The 24,812-nt window shown below is 45.8% G+C and overlaps 1 protein-coding gene and 1 pseudogene across 1 annotated transcript in view; both read left to right on the top strand.

The window, feature by feature from the left end:
• The window catches only part of Adgrv1 (adhesion G protein-coupled receptor V1), a 479,349-nt gene that overhangs the window by 354,352 nt on the left and 100,185 nt on the right, over positions 1 to 24,812 (top strand). The window lies entirely within an intron of this gene.
• On the top strand, positions 19,481 to 20,376 carry LOC105743936 (annotated as a pseudogene).

The following is a 24,812-nucleotide window of genomic DNA, read 5'->3' as shown; positions in this document are numbered from 1 at the left end:
GCTGAGGTTTTTTGGCATTGCCTCTTCAAGAGAGGTGTTGAAAGAATAGTTGAGACTTACATTACTAGACGTCTTCACCACAGAGTGTTTGCTTCGGGCACTCGGTTGTGAAAGGCAAATTTTACCCATCTGAAAAAAATCTTGTAAGTCTTACATGCCACATCTGCTCTAAATCAAAAGGAAAATGTAACCGTGTTTGCATTTCATACAAATAAGGAAGTTTATTTTAAATTTTCTTTAAAAATCTTACATTGAAATTCCCTTAAAAGTCAGTATTCTCAAGCACACTTAAACTGATTCAGTGAATATCTTCATATTTTATGAAGTGAAACAACATTATCAGAATTTATGCAGATGCACATGACCAAAAGCCAGGGCCCATGAGCATGGCTTCAGCCTCAGAGCTTGAGGAAGTTAACTTAAACTTCCTTCCGAGTCTTGGTCAAAGTTGACCTCCGCTCAAGGTGTCACAGCTCTCTGGCTTCCCTTTAAGGCTGAGCCCCCACCCAGCAGTCAGTCATTTCATCACAGCAGGGTGCTTCCTCAGGATGAGAAAGATGTGGTGGCTGGTGGCACTGGCCTCTCACCCTTTGAGCTCCAAGCCTGATGGGACAAATTTCTCACCTTAGGAGTGCAGCCCAAGGCTTCAGCGGGGTTTCTGTGGCTTCATTAGTCAGCGTTCATCCCTGAATGCAGCACTGGGTGGGAGAGTGGGGTCAGGGTGACAGCCCATTCTCCTAGAGCAAGAGCCAAGAAGGGTGAGGTCAGTTCTGGGAAAACCATGTGCATCTCACAGGAACCCCTGAAGTGCTGCTGCCAGGGAGTGGGGATGGCTGGGCATGCGGCTGATACCTCCGTGTTCAGAAACAAGGAAGAAGAAAAGAGCCAACCTTGGGCATCTTCCTTCTGACTGCTGTCTTCCTCAATCTGGTCTAGATGGCCGCTGCTTGCCAGAATAATTGTAGCCATTTGTTCTTGTCTTGTACTACTTACCAGTATGCTATACTTTAGTGCAAAATAAGACCAACATGAAGACAGCTGTTCTGTAGCACTGGCTGAACAGGACCAGCTGCGTAGGCTGAGCACCCCTGGGCATCCTTTTCCTTCGGCCCCTATTTCATGTTGCTCTAACATATTGAGTCCCCAAGGCTGGGTAACTTCTAACACAAAGAGGTTTATCGGGCTCGCTGTGTTGCTGAGTGGAGTGTCCAGAGAACATGGTGCCAGCGTCCCAGTAAGTGCTGTAGGCTGAATTAGAAGGCAGGAGGGAACCAGAAAGAGCCAGCTGTGCGCAGAAGAGCCTAAACCACAGGGTACCACGCTTACGACAGCCTGTTCTCCTAAGAGCTAATCCAGTCACGGGACGCCACCAGTTCTCACAGCAGCAACGTACTCATGACATTGGAGCCCTTGTGACCTACTGACTTCCCGTAGGATCCACCTTTTAGTGGTCCCCTCATTACCATGCCACCACACTGAGACCAAGCTTCCAACACACGGGGACAAAGTGCATCTGATCCATGGCTCTTAGGTCACCACTCTCTTGTGGGACGAAGCCATATGTGGTGCCACTTGGTCCGTCCTCCTCCACAGGAACCTGATGACTTGGAAACTTATGTGATAATTTTTAATTATAAAATCTCTCAAGATTCCATGTATGTCTTTCATATGACTGTTGGTGAAGATACTGTTGTCTAAGCACATGGCCCTCAAAAATAGGTATGCTTCAGTTTTCATTTATTCATCTACAGATTTCCTGTTCTCAGTCCTGCACTCAGGTCTGTGATTCCCTCTCCACGTGTAGCTATCATTTGAGCAGCTGGGGACATTAATATCCTGTCCAGGGCTTGGCAGTGAAAGCATGCCCACTTAAGGAATTTTAGAGGAATACAGTAATGTTTCTAAACCTAATTTTTATGGCTTGTAGCTATGGCAAGATGGCTACAGTGTCTTTCCCATATATGACAGATGATAACGTTGCCTGGTTTACATTATATCTGGCTTATATTATTTCCCAGTAAGCATGCTTGTCAGGCTGCTACTGGTGTGTGCTTTCAGAAGCTGGTCTTGATCCTAGCAGTAGGACTAGGAATCCAACACATGTCCCATTCCATTTCTCAGCCCTCTGAGCTATGTGACTTTCTCAGTGCTGACAACTCCCTGGCCTGGTCAGTTAGTCAGCTGACCAGAGAAAAAGGATCTGGCCAGACAGCCTCCATTCGTGTGTGACTCTGCATTTAGAGAGGGCTTTCTTTCATAGGGTCCACGGGGTTCTCACATTGCTGAGGTCTTAGCAGCCTCCATTTGCAAGGAAAGAGTGGAGGTTGAGACTGTTAGTGACTTGGGCCAAGTTACCTAAGTAAGAAACAACAGCATCAGAGCCTTGTGTGGGACGCGGCCTGCGTTCTCACCATCATTCCATGGCCTGGAATCCATTTGGTCATTTGCGGATGGTGAGACCGAGCTGATGTGTGTGAAAGACCATTTCCCCACGTGCGTCTGTCAAGAGGGCTCTGAGCTGAGGGATGTGCGGCACAGGAGCCTGCAGAAGCAGATGCCAGGGAGTGTTGGGGACAGGGGAGCACCGTGGAGGTGCTGAACAGCGCCACCTTGCCATGCGAGTCTCTGAAATACTATTTACAGGACACCAGCTCTGAGTCCAAGTTAGCTTTTGCTCTACTTGTATCACAATTCAACCAAAAGAAGTACTTTCATTGAATGGCACTAGCTTTGAAGTATGTTGAACTTGGAATACTTCCAACTTCATTTAAGTCATTTACTTTTAGCTCATTTACTTATCAGGGCCATAAACCAATGTTGTAGATCCCAAGAGCCATTACTGTGACTCAGTTAATTTGTTGGGACTTTAAGTTGCAAAGGAAATTTTTTTTTTTTTTTTTTTTTTTTTTTTTTTTTTTTGCGGAACCGGGGATTGAACTCAGGCCCTTGCACTTGCCAGAGAAGCACTTATTCTACTGAGCCATTTCCCCGGCCCCAAAGGAAAATATTTTATTCAACCTCATTTTTGTCTCATTTGAAGAAGTCAGGAGCAGCTGTCTCCCCTGGTGTTTTTGAGGCTGTCTAATGTGTAGTGACACAGAAGGTTGCCAGTTTTGCTTCTCAGTCAGCTCTGACCAGAACGTGACTGGGGACTGCTGTCATCCTTGGGTGGCATTATTTTCCTCTCAGTTTCCTCACAAAGTTAAGTACCGAGAATCCAGTTGGAGCGGCTGAAAGCAGAGCAAATGATCCAGTGAACTCAGCTGTGTTTGTGGTAGGTGGGGAAATCAAAGCTGAGACTCTTCATTTCTGTGCCAGGAATGAATGAGACACGCAGTTAAGCCCACAGAGCAGCACTTAGAGACCGCTCACCTGTCCTACCTCCTGGCTGACACACGCGGGCTCATCTTCCCACAGAGGTGCTCAGTGTGGTCCAGTCATCTGCTGTCCTGCACACGTGACAGAGGTGGCAGGAGCCTGGCAGCCCCTCCCCCACACTGCCTGGGCATAGCACAGACCTCAAAGATCCAGGTGAACTGAATTTTATTTGAATGCAGAGACCCTTTGGTAGTCAGACCTGCTTCAGATTTGATTCAGAGGCTTAATAGGGGGTTTGCCCTGTGCTTTGAGAGGGAAAGAAACACTTCCAAGTCATGGTTTAAGCCCAGGATCTATGTGTACTCCTGGGTGCGTAACCTCTGTCGTCAGGGCTACACACAGGCCCATAAGAGTTAGCATGGCCTGTATTTACTGGTAGTTGCTAGCACCCATGTATAGGCCCCTAAATCCTTCTCGTGTTCCTACTGTGTGAGGTCTGCACTGACGAGAACTAGAATGGGGTCACAGATAAGTGTGATGACTCGAGGGGAAACAGTGTTGGGGAGATGAACACGCTCATTTAGTCTCCCTTAATGTAGAGGATGTGTTTGTCCCAACAATTGTTACAAATTGTGGCTTCAGCCTGTAGCTTTCTGTGTTGCTAATTTAAAATGTCACATTTTAGGGAAGCAAAAGAGCTAAAAATTAACTTCATTGTGAAGTCTTGAGGTGTTTGAAAGGAAATTTTGGATTCTAGAGACATTTCTATAGTTTTTAAACTTTAGATTATCTCAGATCTTACTTCTTTTGGATGGAGTTAAAATAGAAGAGACTGCCCTATTGAGTTTATCCTACAGACTATCGGAACAAATTACTTAAAGGAGAGCTGATGTTTACACAAGAAATGCTTCTTTATAAACAGATTTGTATGTCAGATTTGACAATTCAGCGAGCCTAGTGTTTAATATCAAAAGAACTGTTGTGATTGAAAATACTGTCTTGTCTGTCTCAAAACAGTTGAATACAGAGCCCGTGATGTTGGACTGGTAGGCATTCCCAAGCTGAATTAGGAGTGAGACGCCAGAGCCAGGTGACAGAACAGTGAGGAGATTTGCACGGCCATACAGTGGGACTGAAATAAGAAGCAAAGGCTTGGGACCAGGAACAGTGCCCACCACATATCAGACTAAAAGATGTGTACGTTCTCTTCCTATCTGTTGTCTGCTCTTTTGAACCAGGAGTAATTTCCAAAATTGTTTCCCGATTAGATACCAGAATACTAGCTGAATGACACTCAGCAGTGCTCTCTGGTATCCAGTTTAGAATTCTAAGTCAGATCTCCACCCATGGCTTTTAGACCCAGAATGCTACAGGGAACCTGGTCCATGTTGGGGTGGGTGGCTTGGTTGTCCTGGAACCCAGGTCCCAGCAGTCCTTTCTCCTGAATCATGAGCAGGACCTCACATTAGGGCTACTTTTTCTTTTCTGAAAATGTAAGTAGCTGCAGTAGCAGAAGTAGGATGAAAGTCAGGGAATGTTATTCAAATGCTTTCAAGATACTATTTTTTGGACCTAACTGGCATAATTCACATGTAGTAAGAACTAACTACCTGTGAATTAAAATTTGTTCTTTCATGGTTTTTCGTGTTGGTAGACCAGTAGTTCTCGACCTCCACTACACATTAGATCACCTTTAAAGCACTCCAGAACAAATTCTAATGCATGGGCCCAACTCTAACCAGCATCTTCCCCCTGAGGCCTTAGGCCCAGACCGACGCTTGTTCTCAAAGTGCCCAGCTGATTGTAAGGCGCAGCCGCGCTTGCATCCCTCCTCTTCTCCTGGCCTGGCAAATGCCCTGGTGACCTCAGCATTGCCTCCACTGTGTGGACAGCCCAGCTGTGGCCCGCAGGTTTCAAGATTGAGAAAATGGCGAAATGGAAAGTTTGGGCATGTTCAACCCAAAAGTAGAAGGAAGTATGTGTTAACAATCTCCTATTTTGGAAAAGGAGCAAACCCTCTACTGCTGACTTGCTGGAGTAGATTAGTAAGCCCTAAGATATGTCTCTATCAGCTACCTCTTTACCCTGCCAACCTTAAACTGAGGACATTAGGCTACACTTACATTCTTTATAAATCAGCATTGATTTGTGTTTCTCCTGGGATTTAGTTAAAAGAAGTACTCAGTTGCACTCTCCTTTTAAGAACCCAAACTAGGCAACATAATTAAAAGATACATATTGAAATTCCTAATGCCTCTAAGAATGACTGCGTTATAATGAGAGGTAATGTATTCCACAAAAACTCTGACTTCGGGTTTAAAAAATAAATCAGTTTTCCTAAACTACAGCATGTTTTCCATTGGGCTTGGAATTCTGCCTCTGGCATAATGGGCTAAGGTGGGTCACATCTTCCCCTTCAGTTTAAGGTGTGGCCTTTAAATGTCTTCCCAGGCTCGGTGACAGTTGAGCTGGTTTACAGGCAGATTGCAGTAACTGGATCCAGCAGCCTTGGCAACCACGGAGCTCTCCCAAATGAAAGGCGTGGAGCTGCACGCATGTGCCGGGTCGGCAGGTCTCCCCTTGGACTGTCCTGGGAACTGGGCCAAAATAAAAGGCTGCAGAGTTTCCATTACTGCTTCTTGGCTACAGGCTGCAGAGTTCTGAGCTCTGATTAGGCACATTGCCTGTAACAAGCTCTCTGACCAATGCTGACAGCCCTGAGACCAGAGCCAAGCCCTATCCGTGCTGCACACAGCCTGTGGCCTAGCGTCTTGCTTGGGGTCCTTGCTCTCTGACATCCGTGCTCACCTGCCCCGCTTTCCTGTCACCTCATTCCAGCTCCATTCCATTCTTCCCTGCTGTAGGGGACAGCTTGTGGGAAAATGGTGTGCAGACAGTCTGGAGCTGGCGAACTGCATGCCGCCTCCAGGCAGAAGGGAAGTGCGAAGGCCCTGTCTTTTTTCAGCTAGACAGTTACACATTTTAACACGAAGTATCAAAATGGTGCAGAAACATCAAAAAGAGAACATGGGAGTCCATGTCCTAATCAGTGGCTCTTAGGGACGTGCAGTTGAAGCGGTGGGTGTCATTACAATGGAAAATCTGTTCCCTGCCCAGACAGACACTGAGCGGAGGCAAGCTCACAGAAACATGGCTTGTTTCAGAGGATTGCCCAACAATCTGCCCAGGCCAGTGCTCGGGCAGGAGTGTCCTCTTTTCCCTCACTCCTCTGTCGGGGAACCAGGGTCAACACCCGTCAGCAGCAGTGAAGAGAACCCACAAAATCCATCAGTCATCATCTCCACTCGCAGCCCAGGCAGGGAGTTGGAGCGAAGCAGTTCTTACTCTTGCTGTTTCCCTGTGCTTGTTTCAGAAAGCCTGGATGTGGTGTTGGGAATAAGACCTACTACGTAGACTAGCTTGGCAGGTTTGCTGTGACATGTCAGAGAACCACAATTCCCAGTAAGATGGGGGCGACATGTTGCAAGAGGTGGGCACATTATATTCATAAGTAGATAACCCAAAACTGCCATTGAATAGTAATAATGCTTGAGTGCTTAGTACTACATAAGCAGTACGAGTGCTGCTGCTTAGTACTACACTAGCGCTTCTGTGAAGTAGATACTGTTAAGATCTAGAAATGAGAAAGCAACCCCGAAGTAATTACTCAAAACGCATGCAAAGTGTCCCAGCTAGCGCGTAGCTTCACCTGGAGGCAAACCTGCCCCAGAGTCCAGGGCTTTAATATAATATACGGTTCTGTTAACTTTTCTGAAATTTCAGTATCTTATAAGCAGGATTAAGTACTTGCAAATATGCCTTTTTAAAAAAACTGAAGCAAACATCACTGGACTGTTCTATAAATATTAATGAAACCATGTTTTAGGACCTATTGTGTAGTTAGGAAATATCTTTTTTTCTGTCGGTACCATTTTCTTGCCTTGCATTACAGCCCAGGCCCTAATGATGCTGAATATCCCAGGGTCCTGTTCTGCTTGGAGGCCCGGAGGGCAGTGTGCATGGGCTGCCTACATGGGTGGGCGCCCTGGGCTAGGGGCTCCTGGGCGTTCAGGCCTGAAAGGGAAGTGGTAAGTGCTGGGGCTTCTTGAGGAGGTTCGTGCACTGGGAACAGGAGCCAGCCTCCACGGGAGGTGCCGTGGCCACGCAAGCCACGGTCCTGGAGGTCTACTGGGAGGACAGAAGTGGGAGTGCTGAGGCCCACTGGCAAGGTGCATACACTGTGAATAAGAATCCGTGTTTTCTTTGAGGTTCTTTGAGAAGATGGAGCCAGAAGCCAGAGAACCAGAAACTAGCCCTTGCTCTGCCTCACATGAGGAAAACAGTCACTCAGCCCTTCATTTTCCAACACATGAAAAAGTTTATGGGCTGCCAATTAACGGGTTGCCAGCCTCTGTGTTAATAAAAGCTTGCCGAATGCACAAACACCATCCAGAGAGACCTTGAGCCCCTCCACCTGCCCGTAGCACCCCGCCCGTGGCAGCCTTGGGCACCTCACAGTGCCACCTGGGTGCCTCTCTTACTCAGCAGTGTGGCGAAGTAAGCTTCATTTCCTTGTTTGAGAGCCTGTCTGGGCCAGCCTGGGATGTGGAAAAGACTGGGGAGCAGCCCAAGAAAAAGGTACAAAGGCAGCGTCAAGCTCCGAGGGCCAGGCAAGAGGTAGAAAGGGGAGGTCAGAGGGCTCCACTCCTCCTGTGCTGAAAACAAGCTTGGCAAGGAGCTGCCGCCTGCTTCCCTGCTGTCCATCTTGGCCTTCTCGCACTGGTCCAGACAGTCTGCTCAGGATCTCATGGAGGAAAAGCTCAGCATTGTTCGAGCTGGCTTTCCCACAGCAGAACTGTACATAAACAGTAGCCAAGATAAACAAGGACCACTGCTTTTTCCTGTGTTGTACAATAGTAAGCGTAATTTATTGACAACACGGTTGATGGTGTAAATACTGACTCTCACAGTGAACTTTCAAGAGCCTGCCAGTTCCTAAGCTTTACCAAGCCTGCAGACTTTCTGTCACTGCGAAGGAGACTTGTTTTCTAAACCAGGATTTGTTAAGTAGCAGGTACTTTGTGCTGGAAGACACAGAGATCTGTACTCACTACTCAGGCCCAGTTTGGTTTTGTTTGTTGCTTTAATTCTTGAACCTCATGAATGGCTCTTGTGTCTTGTAAAAGAATTAGAAAAGATGGGTTTCTGGGTAAAGAACAGAGCTGCACATGCCTGCTTCTGAGTTTCCTCTGAGGCCGCTTTAGTTGTGGTTTAGAGAGGGAACCCTACCGTAACTCCTGAGCCGATTCTGCAGCTCTCTCCTCTCCCACATCAACAAAGATGGACCCAGATAGAGGGCTGGGTCCCAGAAGGCCACACTGGCCTGGACCATGGTCCTTCTGACTGAGTGCTGATTACTTGTGGTTGTAGTCCCAGAAGACTTCGGGCTGCCCTTCGGATTTTGGGGTCCTTTCAAGTTGCCCTTCGTCTGGCCCCATGCACACTCCTCTCCCAGTCCTGACCCCTGTCGATTCACAACTGGACTCCTCATGTGCTCCATGTAGCGACTGGCCCAGCCGCAGGCTAATGAGCGAAGACCTGAGGCTTCAGTCATGCTTCTCTCCTTCCTCTTTGATGCTGGCCTGTCTCCTTTTCACCTTGCTTCTTACTCTTTGTGAACTACACAGGGTCATAATTCACTCAGATGTATCTATGCCTCTGCACCTTGCTTTTATAATCAATAAAATGTTTTAAACGTTATTTCCAATGATATGTATTCCTGTTCTCTCACTGAAACAGTTCTGCTCTATGCCAAGCTAATAAATTTATAATTTATTAGCCATCCGTAGGCAGGTAGATTTTTCTGAGTTTTTATTATTATGAACAGTAGCTCAGTGAATACATGAGCGTGTGTGCAAAAGTTTCTAGATATGAAATCTGTCACTGTGCTTCATATAAGTTTATCTTAACTAGTAGGCATTAAAAGGTTAAGTCTTTTCCAATAACTAATCTCTTGTAGTGATTTCTAAAATAGTTATATTTCTTACAGTTAAATGCTGCATTATCTGAATTGTGTTTTGTGAACAGAGTCAAGTAGAGATCTGTGTTTTCTAACGCTAACCAACGGTCTCAGTAGCATTTATTCATTCCTTTGTCTTGTAACAGAACCCCATTCACACATGAGTGGGCCCTGCGCTCTGTGGCTCTGTGCCATTGTTACCCTCACCCCTGCGACAACACGACACTCCGTTAGTTGATGTGTATTCCTCCTTTGATCTGTTCATGATGAGATCAAGTTTTAGATATCCTAATGTTAGACAATTTTTGAAATTCTTGGGTAAATCTATTTTAGTCTTCTCTTGGATTCAACTTAATATTTAATTTAGATTTTTTGCATGTACATTCATAAATAAGATTAGTTTATAATGATAATTGTTCATGTTTTTGATGTTGGGCATCCAATTTGTGGCAACAAAAGCATATACTGTTATATGAAGATGTGTTTAAATTTGTCTATAAAATTTTATTTACTCTAGAAGTATGAAGTGAATATGAACTCTGATTTCTGTAATATATTTTTGTCTAGATGGGTTGTATTTATTGGATTTTTTTTGAGAATTTTTTTTCCTAAAGAGGAGTTTATTTTAACTAAGAATTCAGATTATGATAGAATTCTGAGTGCTTCTTTATGGCAGTGTTCTTCTATCTTTGAGGCTTTTTATGTGCACGTACGTCCCATATTGCTGTTCTGAGGGAGAAGAGGAGTTGTTCTTTGACCCTTCTTGATCTTTATAAATGGTAGAAGCCTTAGTTTCTATTCCACATTAATACTGCTAACCAGCTTCTGACTCTGCTGTGGCACTTAATGATTCATTGGACATTACGAGTCAGTACTTACAGCAGCATCTTATGTGGCCTGCAGTTGCATTTGTTTAAATCAAATCTGGAGTCCTATTAGCTAGTGACATTAGTACATTTATATTTATTGTGATTGCTGGTAGAATTTGAATTCTTTTGGTTAACTCATTTTGTATTATCTATGAATGAAGGTTTTCATTAGCTGCTTTTTAGCTTTCCTTTCATGAGTACGATTAAGCATCCACTTTTTATTTACTAGATTTTGAAATACATACCCTTAGCAAACATTTAAAATTAATAATTCTCTAGCTGCTTTTGTGAATAATATAAGGACCTTTTTTTTTTTTTTTAGGTCAGTTTGAGAAAGGTTTCTTCTGTAGGAATCCTGTGTGTTCTTTGATAAAGTCCTGCATTATTATAGATTCTAGGCTAGGAATTACCTTATTTTAATTTCTCAGTTTAAGGGCCAGCCTGATATCTCAGCAGACTAAAGTGCCTGCTTAGGCAGAGCGCAGTGGCCAGGGTTCCATGGGTGGGGGTGGGGGGGGCGCGCTTGCCAGCCCTGCCCCCGGGCACACTGAGAGGGTGATTGAGACTGGGTGTGGTGGTGCATGCCTGCAATCCCAGCACTTAGGAGGCTGAAAACAGGCAGATCACTATGAGTCCATCTACGTAATGGGACCCTGTAGACCCTGTCCTAAATACAGGAAAAAAAATTATCAGTTTGATGCTGCTGATTTATATGAACAGCATGAGTTTGTATGTCACAGCAACACAGGACGGTGCTTGTAGTTCAAATTCTGGCTGGTAACTATTCCTCACATTCCCTGGGCAGTAAGCAAAGAGCATTTTGGTTCCCATTTCGTGATCTCAGCAGCCACTTGTGGATCTTAGATTTCTGCGTGTACTTTAGTCCTAGCACCCTACAGACAGCGCCCTGGCGTCTCCCCACAGGCATTAAGCCCTGCTGCCCTTGACACTGACTGCTCTGTGAGCCACCAGACTTCAGCCCCCTTGTGACATTTGTCGTGGGCTATATTTGGCACATGAGGATTTATGATTTCATGTTTTAAATTAGAATACAAACTCCACTTCTTATTTTTATTGTTTTTAAGCATTTGGGAGGGGGGATTGGAATAGAGAGAAATAACTACCCCTCAGTATTCTTAACTAAATTAACTTTAAATCCACTTTCCTATATTTTCTCCTTAAATTAATAATCAAATATTAGTGACATTATTTAACATTTCTGATATTGCCTTATTCAGAGAAGCTGCCCACCTAAGATTTCTTGTTCTCTTCTTTTGGATTTCCAAATACTTCAGTACTTCTATATAATGGGAAGAAAGTTTAGCAGGTTGAAATGCCTAACCAAAGCTTTGTGATAACTTTTATGTATAAACACCAAATTTCTAAGTTTAAACTTTCTCTTTAATGTTTGATTGAGCACTTCTAATAATATGGAAATAATGCCTCCCTCACACGCATGCCTACTTAATAGAGTTGATTCATGTGCAACTCGTAGGGCAGTGTCTGTCAGCTACTTGGCTTAGCTGAGCTTCCCAGCCACCTAATATTACCTCACGGAAAGAAGGACAAAAACAAAAGGCGAAAAAGACCAACAAATTAGGACTTTCTATTAAATATTGTACATGTCTGACATTAAAAGTATATTGAATAAAAAGTCACTGTTTTAAAACATCTTAATAAATTTATAATATTCATGAAGAGCATGTACCCCCAGATACTTCATACAGTTTTTTCAGGCTTTTTAAAAATCTAATAAAAACAATTCATTAACCCTTTTTTTTTTTTTTTTTTTTTTTGTACCAGGGATCAAACTCAGGACCTTGCACTTTCCAGGCAGGCACGTAAGCCACTGAGCCATCTCCCTGGCCCCAATTCATTCATTTTAAGTACTCTGTTTATGTGGGAGATTCACAATGTCCATGAAGCCCATTCTTGAACCTCAAAATAAGAATGTCTGGTAGAAAATAAATTGGAAAATAAAAATAAAATATTCGTAAATGTTAAAGGTTACAAACCAAAAATGCCCTCCACATTGTCAGGGATTCTGCTAGTTCTGGCCTTCGGCCCGTGGGCTTCTTTCAAGGGTCCTGCATCACGGGCACCAGTGGAGAGGAGAGCGTTGGGTCCTGGACAAGGCAGTGTAATTGCTCCTGGCGCAGGAAGCCACACAGCCCCACGCGTGCAGTAGCTCCAGTTGCCGTGAGACCACACAGAGCAACACCAAGCAGGATGGGGAGGGTTCTGTACACAGCTGGTACCCATTGCAACTGAGGGCCCCCAAATTTAGGAAACCCCAGTCTTTTGTAATGAAAATGGGCAAAGTAACCTCACCTTTACACATCTCTAAATCAATCTTGCCCTGCTGCAGGACATACTGTCTTCATGTTCCAAAATGATCTGCCTTTCTTGAAAAGATAGCACAAAGCGAAAGCTGCCAGTACCTCTGCTATAATTCATGAGGACATTAGGAGATCCAGAGGGGACTGGCTCCCAACATTGGTCCCTTAGAGAGGTCCCAGGGCCCAGTATGTTGTCAAATGTTAATTGGAGAAGAGGAATAAAGCTAATTATATGGATAACAGGATAATTAACAGTCTTCCCACTAAGGCAAAAGTATTAACAAAGAAACAAAATATATACCCTCTTTCCTCAGGAAACTTAGTCTCGTAGTAGTGATAGGCTTTAAACCAATAGGCTTCAGGGTTTATAGATTATTAATTGGGGAACTTCACATAGTAGGAGATGAAAGCGAGTGCCCTCAAGGAGGAGGCATTTGGAAATAGGATGTACCAGAGCAGTAGGAATTTTATGTTAAGAGCAGGAAACACAAGGTCCTGGGTAGAACAGGGACCCTATTGTGTTAATAAACAAGGTATTATGAGCAAAACTATAAGATGGCCAGCATAGCTAGAGCAGAAAGGGGCAGGCATGGATTTTGGCTTCAATCCTCATAATCAAAGGATTTAGAAAGGATGACCTATTTGCCATTCGAAAGCCCTCCCACATTGTTGTATAAAGGATAGGTTGCAGGGTGTGTCAACTGTCCATCATTGTAATGAAATGCCTGAGGTAATAAACTTAAAAAGAAGAAAAGTTTAGTTTGGCTCAGAGTTTCAGAAGTTTCCATCTATGGTCAGCTGTCCCTGTTGCTTTACACCTGTGACAAAGCACTGTATTGGGAAGGGAGCATTGGCAGAGAAAGCGAAAATAGAGGAGGGGGAGCGGCCAAGATCCCAGTCTCCACCACAGCCAGGCCCCCAGAGATCCAACTTCCTTCCGGTAGGCTCCTCTCACAAAGGGCTCCACCAGCTCCACATGGTGCCATGAATGGGGGACCAGGCCTTCACCCCATGGGCCTTTGGTGGATGTGACGATCCCAGTGCCAGCCCTGGGAATGGATGAACTCAGAGCAGAGTTGGGAGCTAATAGCCAGCAGCCAAGCAGAGGCACAAGTGGCAGTGCTGTCAATGAAGAGAAATTGATGGATTCAAACAGTATTTGTAAAGTTCAGCTGGCGGGCCTAGGTGATTGATTTGATTTAGAGGCAGAAAAAGAAGGTCCTGGATGATTCTCGGGTTTCTGGCGTGGCAACCACACAGGCAGAGTGCCTAGAAAGAATTAACTCACTGCTTGGGATTTCTCTCATAAATTCACTTTGGTTGCAGTGACAGCAGGCGTTTTAGACATACACACATGGAGAACCTGATTCTCCCCAGAGCTTTCAGAGCTAACTTTGGAGCAGGTGAAAGATGAGCTTTGGGGAACTGAGATGTCACACGTACCGCGCAGCCTCATAGATGGCTCCTTTTACTTGAGTTCTTGGAAGAAGGAACACCTTTGCGCTGTCCGCTGGTGAAAGTTGCTGCTCAGATTTTCCAGCCCGTGTGCGCACCTTCAAGCTGTACGGGGTAAATGTGGGTGTCACGTCATTCTTGCTGCTCCTTGTTAGCTCTGAGGTGGCTGCATCCTCCTCTTGTACCTTCCTGTCCAACACTGCAAATACCTAGTTGCTATCCACCGTATCCCACATGCATTGAGCCCAGTGTTCCCAGTAAGAAAGTAATTCCTCAGGATTAAGGCACTGCTTTTTGGAGACAAAAGCATCTTTTTGGAGAATTTAAAATGCAGCTGACAAAAATCCAAGTCAAATTAACATAAGAAAGTGTACAGTTCACGTAGTGGAAGCCTGAGCAGTGAAGATTCGGACATACGGAAGATGCTGTCAGGTTGGTGTCACTGCATGGCCCCCTCTCGTCTGTTAGGCCAGCTTCTTCAGGAGCTGGGGAACAAAGTCCCAGACCTACACGGCCCACCTGACTTGTGTGGAAAAGCACGTTGCTTTCCCATGATTAAAACAGAGGACACCTTGAGACACATGGTTCAGGCCCCGATTGTCCGACCTGTGTTACCTGCTTGCCTTGGCCAGGCTAATATGAATTGTGGCTAAGACCAGTGTAACTCGTTCTCCATGAGAAGAGAAGAATGTGATCCCAGCACATGGAAAAGAGTGGAAGGGTGGCATGAGGAGTAAGGAACAACAGGCCCAGTGTAGACCCTTGGACTAGAGCTGAAGCCCCACAGCATGGCTGCAGCACGGGCAAGTGTAGTTTGCAGGGCCGGGAGGCTGAACAAGGTGCATGAGTATCAGACGCGCTGACACAGATGAGAGCAGAGGGACCGTGGTATGCTGCCTGCCAATCAGGAGCGGGAAGCTTTAAAAACAAGGAACAGTCTGGCAGAATAGAAAGTATGCATCTACTCTGGAAGGATGATTTAATTTTGCTGTTTTATTACTTCTTAATTAAATCTTGCACCGAGCTGGGATTCTTCAGCTCATGGAAAAGACTGAAAACAACTGGAAAAAATTCAGCAGAATTCTATGAAAATGACTAATGGGTAGAAAAGAAGGTTTAGAAGCCAGGAAATGTGTATGATGTAGTGCTTTGCCTCTATAAGATAAAACACTTTGAGAAGGCTAAAGATTGAAATTACTGCAGTCGCGAAAGTGAAATTGGAGGCTTGTGGATGTATTATTCTACTTCAGAAAAAAGTGGCTATTGTTTTTCCATCTCTATTCATGATAAAACAGAATAAAATAAATTCAGGTAGAAATACTTGGGGCCAGGGAGAAAGCTCAGTGGCATAAGCACCGGCCTGTCAAGCACAAGGTCCTGAGTTTGATCCCTGGTACAGCAAGAGGGAGAGAGGGAGAGAAACCTTTGTACTAAAGAAGCAGAGATTCTTTCTTAACTGAGAATTAGTATTGAAGTGAATTTCAAGCCTTCTCTGGAAGCTTTGTGGTGGTGGCGTTGTTGCTGCTGCTGCTGCTGCTGCTGCTGCTGCTGCTGCTGCTGCTGCTGGAGAAAGGGTCTTACTGTGTTGTCTCGCCTGGCCTGGGATTTATGATTCTCTTGCCTCTGCCTTCTGAGTGCTGGGACTGCAGGCAAGTACCATCCTGGGCAGCTTCCTCTGAGGCCTTTTAGAATATAACTCCTTCCCCTATGTGTGGCGCTGTGGCCACTGCACTGCTCAGAATTCGTGGAGAGGAATCATGTTTTTCACGTTTGCATCTTAGGAGCAGGCGCGTAAGAGCCTAAGCTTTTCCCAGGTGACTGTGTGTTGATTTGTACATACACTCCAGTGTTAACTGTCTGTGCCTTCGATCTGTTTGGAGTATCTAGCAAATATCTATTTATGCTGGAGTTATCATCATGTATGGCAGACGCCTAGCTGACAGTTTTTTTCAACACATACAATAAAAAAATTAAACTGGGGATATAGCTCAGTGTGAAGATTTTGGGTTCAACTGCCAGGATCTCAAAAAGAAAATACAAATAAGTAAATGCATAATGTGATAGTGCTGTACTTTCCAGTTAATCTGCAAGTGGGTATCACTTTCATATAATCATCAAGTAAGAGCTCCCTTCAGAAATGATGAAAGGTTGGGTTTCTTCATATTATAAACTATACTGAATGAAAAGCACATGATCATAGTACCCTTGTGGATCAGCTCAGTGTGTACCCAGGTCAAAACTGAGCGGAGCTGGGAATCTACAGCCAGGCAGGGAACGGGGCTGTCTTCTCCCCGGGCTCCTCCTCACCAGTCTTCTCGTTAAATTCCAGCAATAAGTGGAGGCCAAGCAATTCAAATTGACTTCCCAGTGTGACAGTCTTCACGGCAAAGCTGGACTGGAACATGCTTAACAGAAGAAAACTCCCCGAGGCCTCAGGAATTTCTCAGAGGCCGTGTCTTAGCGTAAATCCTCCCTCAGCTGGTCAGGACGCACTCCTGTCTGTACTGTGGAGCCTTACTTGATGAACTGTTTTCTTTTCAATGATACTCTGCAAACAACTCACCAGTCACCTTCGTCAGACCTTCATGTTTGCACCCCTCGTCTCATCCAGATGAGGAAAGGGTTTGATTTGAGGGAAACCTGAGCGACTTTGCTCTCTACTGGGAAATAATTTAGGGCTGAAGAAATTTAGAAGTTACTTAGCTGCTTTCCCAGCTGACTTCACCTGAGACTCCTGGCTGGCCGTACTCACTGACCTGGAGAACTGTCTGCCCTCCCCACCACTAGCCCAGAAAGACAAGCTCTCTCAGCCCCAAGCTCTCCGCCCCCAGCCCCCGCTGAACTTCTCTGCGACCCATTAAACACACCATGCATTATGAAAAGGTTGTACTTTGCTATAAAAAAGTGTTGCTATTTTAAATAATCCGTGTGTAAAGCAGTAAGTTCTGCTGGGGGCAGAGATCACAAAAGATACTGGGGTCTGCTGAGTGCCGCAGTGTAGGGCATCTGTAACACAGCACCTTCCCTACAGCTGCCAGGCGAACTGCTAGAGGGACCAAGCACTGTGCCCGCCCGCTGCCGCACAGACAGGAGGAGGTGCGCCCACTGCCTCGGGTTCAAATGCCACTCTGCCAAGGTGGGGTGCAGTCTGGCATTCACCTTCTCTCTGCAGATTGATCTCTCAACTGTGCAATGAGGATAATTTAATCTGAATGAAATATCAGCATCATAAAGCACAGTAGTCATTACCAAATAATGCTCTACACATTAGCAAACCATCTCCAGCCTGTCCCCTTTATGCACTTGCAAAATTAGTCTGTCAGAGCCCTACAGACTTGCCCGTGTGGGCCTGTAATGGGCGGCGCCCAGCGCTCAGCCCTAAGAGGCCTGGCATATGATTCCCGGTGCTGAAAGGGTTCACTGTTCTGCTCCAATTCTTTATAGAAATCTTTAAAACTGGATTTCTGGGCTCTTTTTTTTTTTTTTTACCTCTTCCCAAAAAACAAGCAAGCTATAGTCTGAGCCAATAGAAAGTCCTGGCCTTTTATTACTGTGGGACACAGCAGACCGAGCCTCGTATGGTCGCCGTCTCCACAACGCACCGTGGTCTGGGGCTCCTTGTGTGCCGTCGGGCAAGGCAGCTGTGAGCATGAGGCAGGCCTGCAGCTCCCGCCGTGCTCGGTGGTTGGGCGTTCTCAGAGAAGGAGATCTCCGCTGTGCCTTCACATGATGCTGTGGGGCCACCCAGCAGGGCAAGCCTCCAAGCGCTGGCTGCGGCCAGAAGGGTCTCTGTTCCCGATAATGTTCTGTAAGTACTCTCTTGGTTCAAGCTGATCAGCCTTCACTTTTTAATACAACAGCACTGACTTCACTCTTGATGGTGATGTCTCAGAGGCTCTAGCGCCTCGCCCCACTGCTCTTACAGGGGATTCTGCTCAGCACGCAGCCTGGCACCTCCTCACATGCAGGGGCCGTGTAGTGCAGTAGCTGGAGCCCACGGTTCTGCCCTCTCCCAAGATTTAACCTTGCACAAGTTAGTTAACCTCTCTTTGCTTTGGTTCCCCAGTGGTAAAACGGGAATGATAATACTAGTAGGTGGCATTGTTTTGAGGTCAGGACATAGGAAGCTGATGCAGAAGGATGACTATGAGTTCTAGGCCAGCCTGGGCTACCTAGCGAGACCCTATCTCCAAAAAAAAAAAAAAAAGAAAAGAAAGTATTATTGTGAGAGTCAAGTGAGTTTTCCAAGTCATAAGTGAGAGGATCGTTTAGTACTTAGGAATACTTACATCTTAATAATGGAGTATTATTGTGCAATAAACAAGGATATATTTGAGTCCTTTGTAGGAGAATGGAAACACCTTGAGACTACAATGTGAAGTGAAATGAATGAGAGGCACACGCTCAGGTATCATATGGTTTCTCTCAAGGTGTAAATAAAATGCAGCACAGAATGAAAGCTAGATCACGGGAAACAGGAAGATGGGTCTTTCATGAAAGGGAAAGATGGAGGAACGAGGCAGGAAGGAAGGAGGAAAGACAGTGAAGATGCCTTCTCTGTCCAAGCCCAGCTCTCGAGAATGTGGTTATGTACGGTATGCAGGGGCCAGTAAGAATTCACATGTTTAAAATAGACAAAAAAGAGATATACTCAAAATGATACCCAATAATAAGACTGCAATTATTAAACAATATCTTACTTAACATTACGTATTATTTTTCTACTTTACACGAATACTGGCAGGCTGGATTTGGTTTTCCATGCATTCCTATCATGAAACTCTTGCCTTTGCTGTCCTTTCCAGACGTTCATGTGGCTTTTTGCCTGTCTGCATCGTCCCTCCCTAGAGTCCCCTTCCCTGCCATCTTTTCAAATGCCCTATCCCTATTTGCTTCTTTGTATTTTCATAATTTGGACCACCATTCCAGTATTATGCTTTTTTAATTTTTTATTTATTTATTTGGTGAAGGGTCTTACTACACAGTTCAGACTCATAGTGATCCTCCTGTCTCAGCCTCCCCAGTGCTGGGATCATAGGCGTACGCCACCATGCCATTTCAGGTGGCCAGCAAGGCACAGCATGCATGTAGTACCAGGGATCGAACCTGGGTCCTTGCACTTGCCAGGCAGGCACTTAGACCACCGAGCTATCTATCCATCTACTAGTATTATGCTTTAGCATTTCACATTTTAACTGTTTCTTAAAAAAAATTTTTTTTTAATTCCCCATGCAGCCTTTTATGTAGAGCCCCATCCCTGGAGTCTTAAAGCAGTGTCCAGCAACTGTACAGTAGGTGTTCAGCAGACCCATCTGGTTAATGGAAGATGAAATCAGAGGGCATCATATGGTGAAGGTGGGGTGAGGGACCCTCTTGAGTCTGCCTCCTGTGTCTGTCATCCAGCTTATAGTGGCCAGCCACGTGATAGGCCACACCCACAGCTCTTAGCTGGTGTAAGGGCCCCCCCCCCCGCTCTAAGAATGGCTGAAATTCGTGTTGGTGCCTATGGGACCAGGCACAAGGCCCATGATTGGCACAGTTATGTGACCAGATTTAAACTATTAAAATGAGAGTCTGAAATGGTTTTCATAAACTGGATATAAAATACAAATTGTGAAATATCCCCCTCAAGGAAAAAAGAATGTGAGGGTCGCCAAGGAAGGAGGAGACCTCCCCATCAGCACGGCGCAGCAGGTGGCCTTGCTAAGGCAGCTGGAGGCGTTGGAGCATCCCAGTGTTGTCCCGCGGTCTGCACTGAGCTGGGTGTCAAGGGGACCCTCATATCTCAGTGTGTAGACCAGGACTTAGGACACATCGGGAGGAGGCACCTACAGCAGGCTTGCCACTGAAACAGGCAAGGAGCTGATGTCCCAGGCTGGAAGAGGCCTAGATTTTCTTCGTGCCAGCTGCATCGTTCGCCAAGACCTGAAACCAGAGAACTTTCTGATGATGAATGGTGGGACAGTGCAGCCAGCCAACTTTGGCTTAGCCAGCTGCTACGCTACCAGGTGGCTCTTAGGCCGCTGGTGCTCACACTCTGGTATAAAATGTCCCTCAAGGACTCAGAGGTACCAGCTCCCAAAGTTCTTCTGCAGTCTACGCATGCAGCACCTGTGGTCTTGTGGCACGTGGACTTTGCAAAGACGTTTGGGCAGAAGCCTCTTTCCTGTGGAGACTCTGAGGCTGAGCAGTTGGGCAGTCTCTGACCTGGTTGGGCTGCCTCCAGAGGATGACAGGCCTGAGGTGCGTCACCCCAGGAGCCTTTCCCCCAGAGGGCCTCGCCATGCATTCAGTGCTACCTGAGAGGAGGAGCTGGAGCTCGGCTGCTGCTGGCAGTGCTGGCGCGGGGCCACACAAGCGAAGCTCTGCCTGCTGAGCCCTGCGTATTCTTCCCTACATGAGGGAAAGGGTGGCCTGGAGTGAGCGGTCAGGGGGCTGCCACGGAAGGAAGAGAAGCAGCCATTGCCCTGTGGACACCTGATGGAGACAGCCCCCACTGGGGAGGGGACCTCTGCCACTGTCTCTGAGGCTGTGGCATCCAGCAGGTTTTGGAGACTCTTTTGCTGCCTCGGTGACATCCCCGGCCACCCTCCTTTGGAGGCTTGGCTCTCTCATGCCCCGTTTTTCTACACTGAGGGTACAACTCTTCCCCCCATTTTACCTCCATATTGGTCCTTTTTTATACAAGAAAATGAAGCAAGACAAAAAGGAAGAGATAATTTTTATAAAAAGGTATTTAGCTAAGAATGCATTTCTATAGATATGTGAGTCTTCATCAGAGCTCACTAGAGCACAAAATAATAACAGTTGCCCCAAATAAATCAGACTAGATTTAGACATGTGTAGAGTGAATTGAAGAACAGTTTGTGTGCAGCACTGTGAGCTGACTTTTCGTTCTGGAACCTTCCTGTCTCGGTGCCTCTCTCAGCGCTAGGGCAGATGCCTGATCCCCTACAGCTGAAAGGAGGGGAGGCTCATTGCAGCTCAGAGTTTTAGTCTATGAGCAACTGGCCCTGGGACAAAAATGGCATGGCCGGAGGAGGAGGTCTGCTCTTCCCAAGGAAGCCAGGAAGCTGAGCAAGGAGGGGAGAGCTGGGAATTAGAGTGTGCCCTCTGGGGTCATAGCCACGGTGACCAGGCCCCTCCAGGTCCCGCGCCTAACAGTGATGCGGAGCTTAGCAGCAGGACTCATCCACCCAGGAGGACCAAGAGAATCTGGGGAACGTTTTTGATTCGAATCATAACGATACCCCATTTGGGTAAGGTCCCTTTAGATTAAGGATAAGTAAAAGTGGGGCTGTCCAAAAAGCAGAAGGCCCTCTATTACACACCAGAATTGCACTGGCTTTGATATTGTTACTCACTGTTTCAAAATGAAAATAAATTGACTTTGCCTTTTCAAATGTCATGTAAGTACAGACTGGCAGTACCTTAAAGATAAAAGGACAGATGTCTCTGGTCTCTTGAATCCTTGTCGCACTTAGTATGCTTCAGTGTGCATAGTGCTGAGCAGATTACAGAAACAGAAGCTAATAGCCTGCTTTTTGAAAACCTTGTAGTCTCTTTGGAGCAATGAGAAACAAAAGCCGTAAGTCGCCAGCCCATAGCAGTAAGCTGTCAGTTTCTACAGAAATTCAGGCAAGCAGCATCACTGTGGGAGGCTGCAGTCCGAGGAGGACTGAATACATGATGCTGCAGCCCTGCATTTAAAGGGGAGAAGCCTTTGGCTAGGTAGTTAGGAAAGACAAGGGCTCGATTCTTTTCTCTTTTTTTCTTTTTTTTTTTTTTTTTCTGGTGCCGGGGATTGAACTCAGGACCTTGCACTTGCCAGGCAGGAGCTTATGCTGCTCAGTTATCTCCCCAGCCCAAGAGTTCAGTTCTAAGCCAAGATACAAATGGGATGACCTACAAGACCAGAGCCGGCAGTCTGAGCAAGGGTCACCCAAAGGCCAGGACCTGCTTTGCCAGCTGCCTGGTAGCACACAAGTATCAGTGTCACCTCTCTTTCATTGGATTCCAACACCTGCCTGTCCAGGTCTACCGCTGAGTGCTAGACATGCATGTCCTAAGGTGGACAGTACTATAAAGGAAACTTAGCCACATGAAAGGAAAGAAACCCACCCACGTGGAATCCATGAGAGAGTCTCGTAAGGGCACAGCAAGGATGCCGGGGAAAGCAGAAGCAGGAAACCCACGTCTCGAAGCATCTGCGGCTAGATTGCTTTTAGGAGAATTTGGTATTAGAAAGTCCCAGTTTAGCCTTAATCAGTTCAACTTTGAACAGTGAGCGTACCAAGACTTGGCTGGGGGCTTTCGTGCCTACACCTAAAACCTGGGAGCCACTTCCTTAGCCAGTAGTTCCCTCGCCCTTCTAAACAGGGTGACATGCACCCTGATTTTCTGGAAAGGTAGGGCAGGTGTGTGAACGGGCCCCGTAGGCCCTGGAACACTCTATAGGAATGCAGTTATAAAATAATCAACAGATTGAGTTCCCTGTTGAGAACCTTACGTGGAACCAAATAACAGAAGCTCTCGTGTACCCAGACCTGACAAATGAGGCGAGTTATGCTGACCCGCAGCCATTTTATTTCTTTTTTTATGTAACAGATTGTTAGGATTGGTTAGAACTCTGATCGTAAAGCAGTATTACTTTGCTACTCACAGTTTCTCTATGATTCAAGTCTTCTGCCCCTAGGTAAAGCCTTGGCAAACCTTGTGAAATTCCCACTCACTCTGACAATAGGAAGTCCGTGGCTACTTTAAATCACAGAGTGTTGATTTCATTTAATCTCCAAGTCCAGCCCCGGGCAATTGTCGGTGGCTAATTGCTCTGCTGTGACTGATCCTAGCTGCAGCAGCAGCAGTCTTTCTCGGGGATCACACGTGCACGAAGCACCAGCCCCACTAGGTTGTCTTTATTTCTGGCTCTCCAAGGTTGGAATACAGGAGAGAGAACAGGAAAGGGAAGCAGGAAAATACTGACTTCTTTATTTCGTTATTACTCTCCTAAATTGGCTTGCACCCTCTGGAGGGTTTTTATTATTTGCAAATAACTAGCAAACCACAATACCTGCAGCCTCTTCAGGGGGCCTCCTCCCACCCAGGAGGTCCTGCTGGCCTGCAGCTGCAGTCGGTGGTTGTGGGAATGTGCTAGAAACATCTGGGTCTCACTCTGACCCAGTGAACTCTGAAGTGCGGGTTTACTCAGCCTAACTCGCTTCTGGCCTGCTGCTGGCAGGAATAACTGGTCCCCCACATTTTAGATTTCTAAGTGGGAGTCGGCGCCAGAATGCCCTGTAACCCATAACCATCTGCAACCAGGAATTCAGCTCTCTGTCCCTGTCCTGGCTGGCTGGCTCGCTCGCGCACTCTCTCTCTCTGTCTCTGTCTCTGTCTCTGTCTCTGTCTCTGTTTCTCTGTCTGTCTCTCTCCCTCCCTCTCTGTCTCTCCCTCTCTTTGTCTCTCTCTCTCTCTCTTTCTCTCACACACACACACACACACACACACACACAAAGACACACACTTAAACCTTCCCTTTTGTAATCTCTGATTCTCTTTTTCTCTTTCATACCCTTGACACATGAAGGTTTATGTAGTTTCCCAAAGTTGTACAGTGTTCTTTCTTGTCCCAGCTCTCTTTGCTATCTGACACCTCAGGGTCTTCACTAAAACTTCTTTCCCATTTTAATAAGATTTATATACTTTTGTAAAACGATGCAAATAAATGATAATCATAAACAGCTAGTTTTTTACCTCATCCATAATTAGCCAGCATAACAGAGAAGTTACTGGATGTTACTCTCCGCCTGTCACTCCTCTGAAAGCTCCCACATATGGCTGGTGGCTTCTGGGTTATCACCAAGTTACTCAAGAGTCCAGGCTTGGGGCCAGCGAGGTAGCTCAGCAGTCTGAAGCGCCTGCTTAGGCAAGCTTATGCAAGTGCAGGGGACTGCAGTTCAATCCCTGGCACCACACACAGCGCCAGCCCCACCCTCAGGGTGGGCTGAGTCAGCAAAAAAAAGAAAAAGAACCCAGGTTTGCTGGTGTAGCCTACAAGTGATCACCCACACTTATTATACCTTCTGCTTTTCCCATAAAAAATAATACTAGACCAGGAAAACTGAGCTGAATCAATTCTTAATTATCCATGTTGGCAAATAGATATATATTTGTTCTTGTATTTGGTACAGGATCTACAGGGACTACAGGGTCTCACTACATAGATAGGACTCATAGTGATACCCCTGTTTCAGCCTCCCAAGTGCTGGAATTACAGGCACATACCACCATACCCAGTCTTGATCGCTATCTCAGCGCACCCCAGGGGTAGGGCCAGCAAGGCACCAGGTATTGAACCCCAGCTGCTGCACTCTGCCTAAGCAGGCGCTTTAGTCCGCTGAGCTATCTGGCCGGCCCTTAGCAAAAATGTATTTTATAGAGAGAGATGATGTAAAGATTTAAAAATAAATTTTCAGTAAACTATTAAGCCTACTCCTTCAGCACAGTGACTGGCTTAGTTATAACTTTAGGAGTAAGTACTAAACTCTCATCAACTAGCTAGTTCTTCACACACGTCGAACCGCATCTCTCTTTTCCAAGCTCGTATAGGATTTGGGAAGGAAAAATTTAGGAGGCAAACTGACTTGGAAGAAGTCATAAGCTTACACTTGAAAGGTGTTTTTAGACTTTTTTTTTCAGTGTTTATAAAATAGAATTATGAGAAAAAATTCAAATACAAGCAATAAGGAATGAAAAGGGTGTAATTACCACAGACTCAGTGGAAATTCAGAAGATTATCAATAGCTACTTTGA

This window comes from Octodon degus, unplaced genomic scaffold, assembly GCF_000260255.1.
Source record: "Octodon degus isolate 3935 unplaced genomic scaffold, OctDeg1.0 scaffold00190, whole genome shotgun sequence".
NCBI lineage: Eukaryota > Metazoa > Chordata > Mammalia > Rodentia > Octodontidae > Octodon > Octodon degus.
This window is presented reverse-complemented; position numbering and strand designations above follow the sequence as displayed.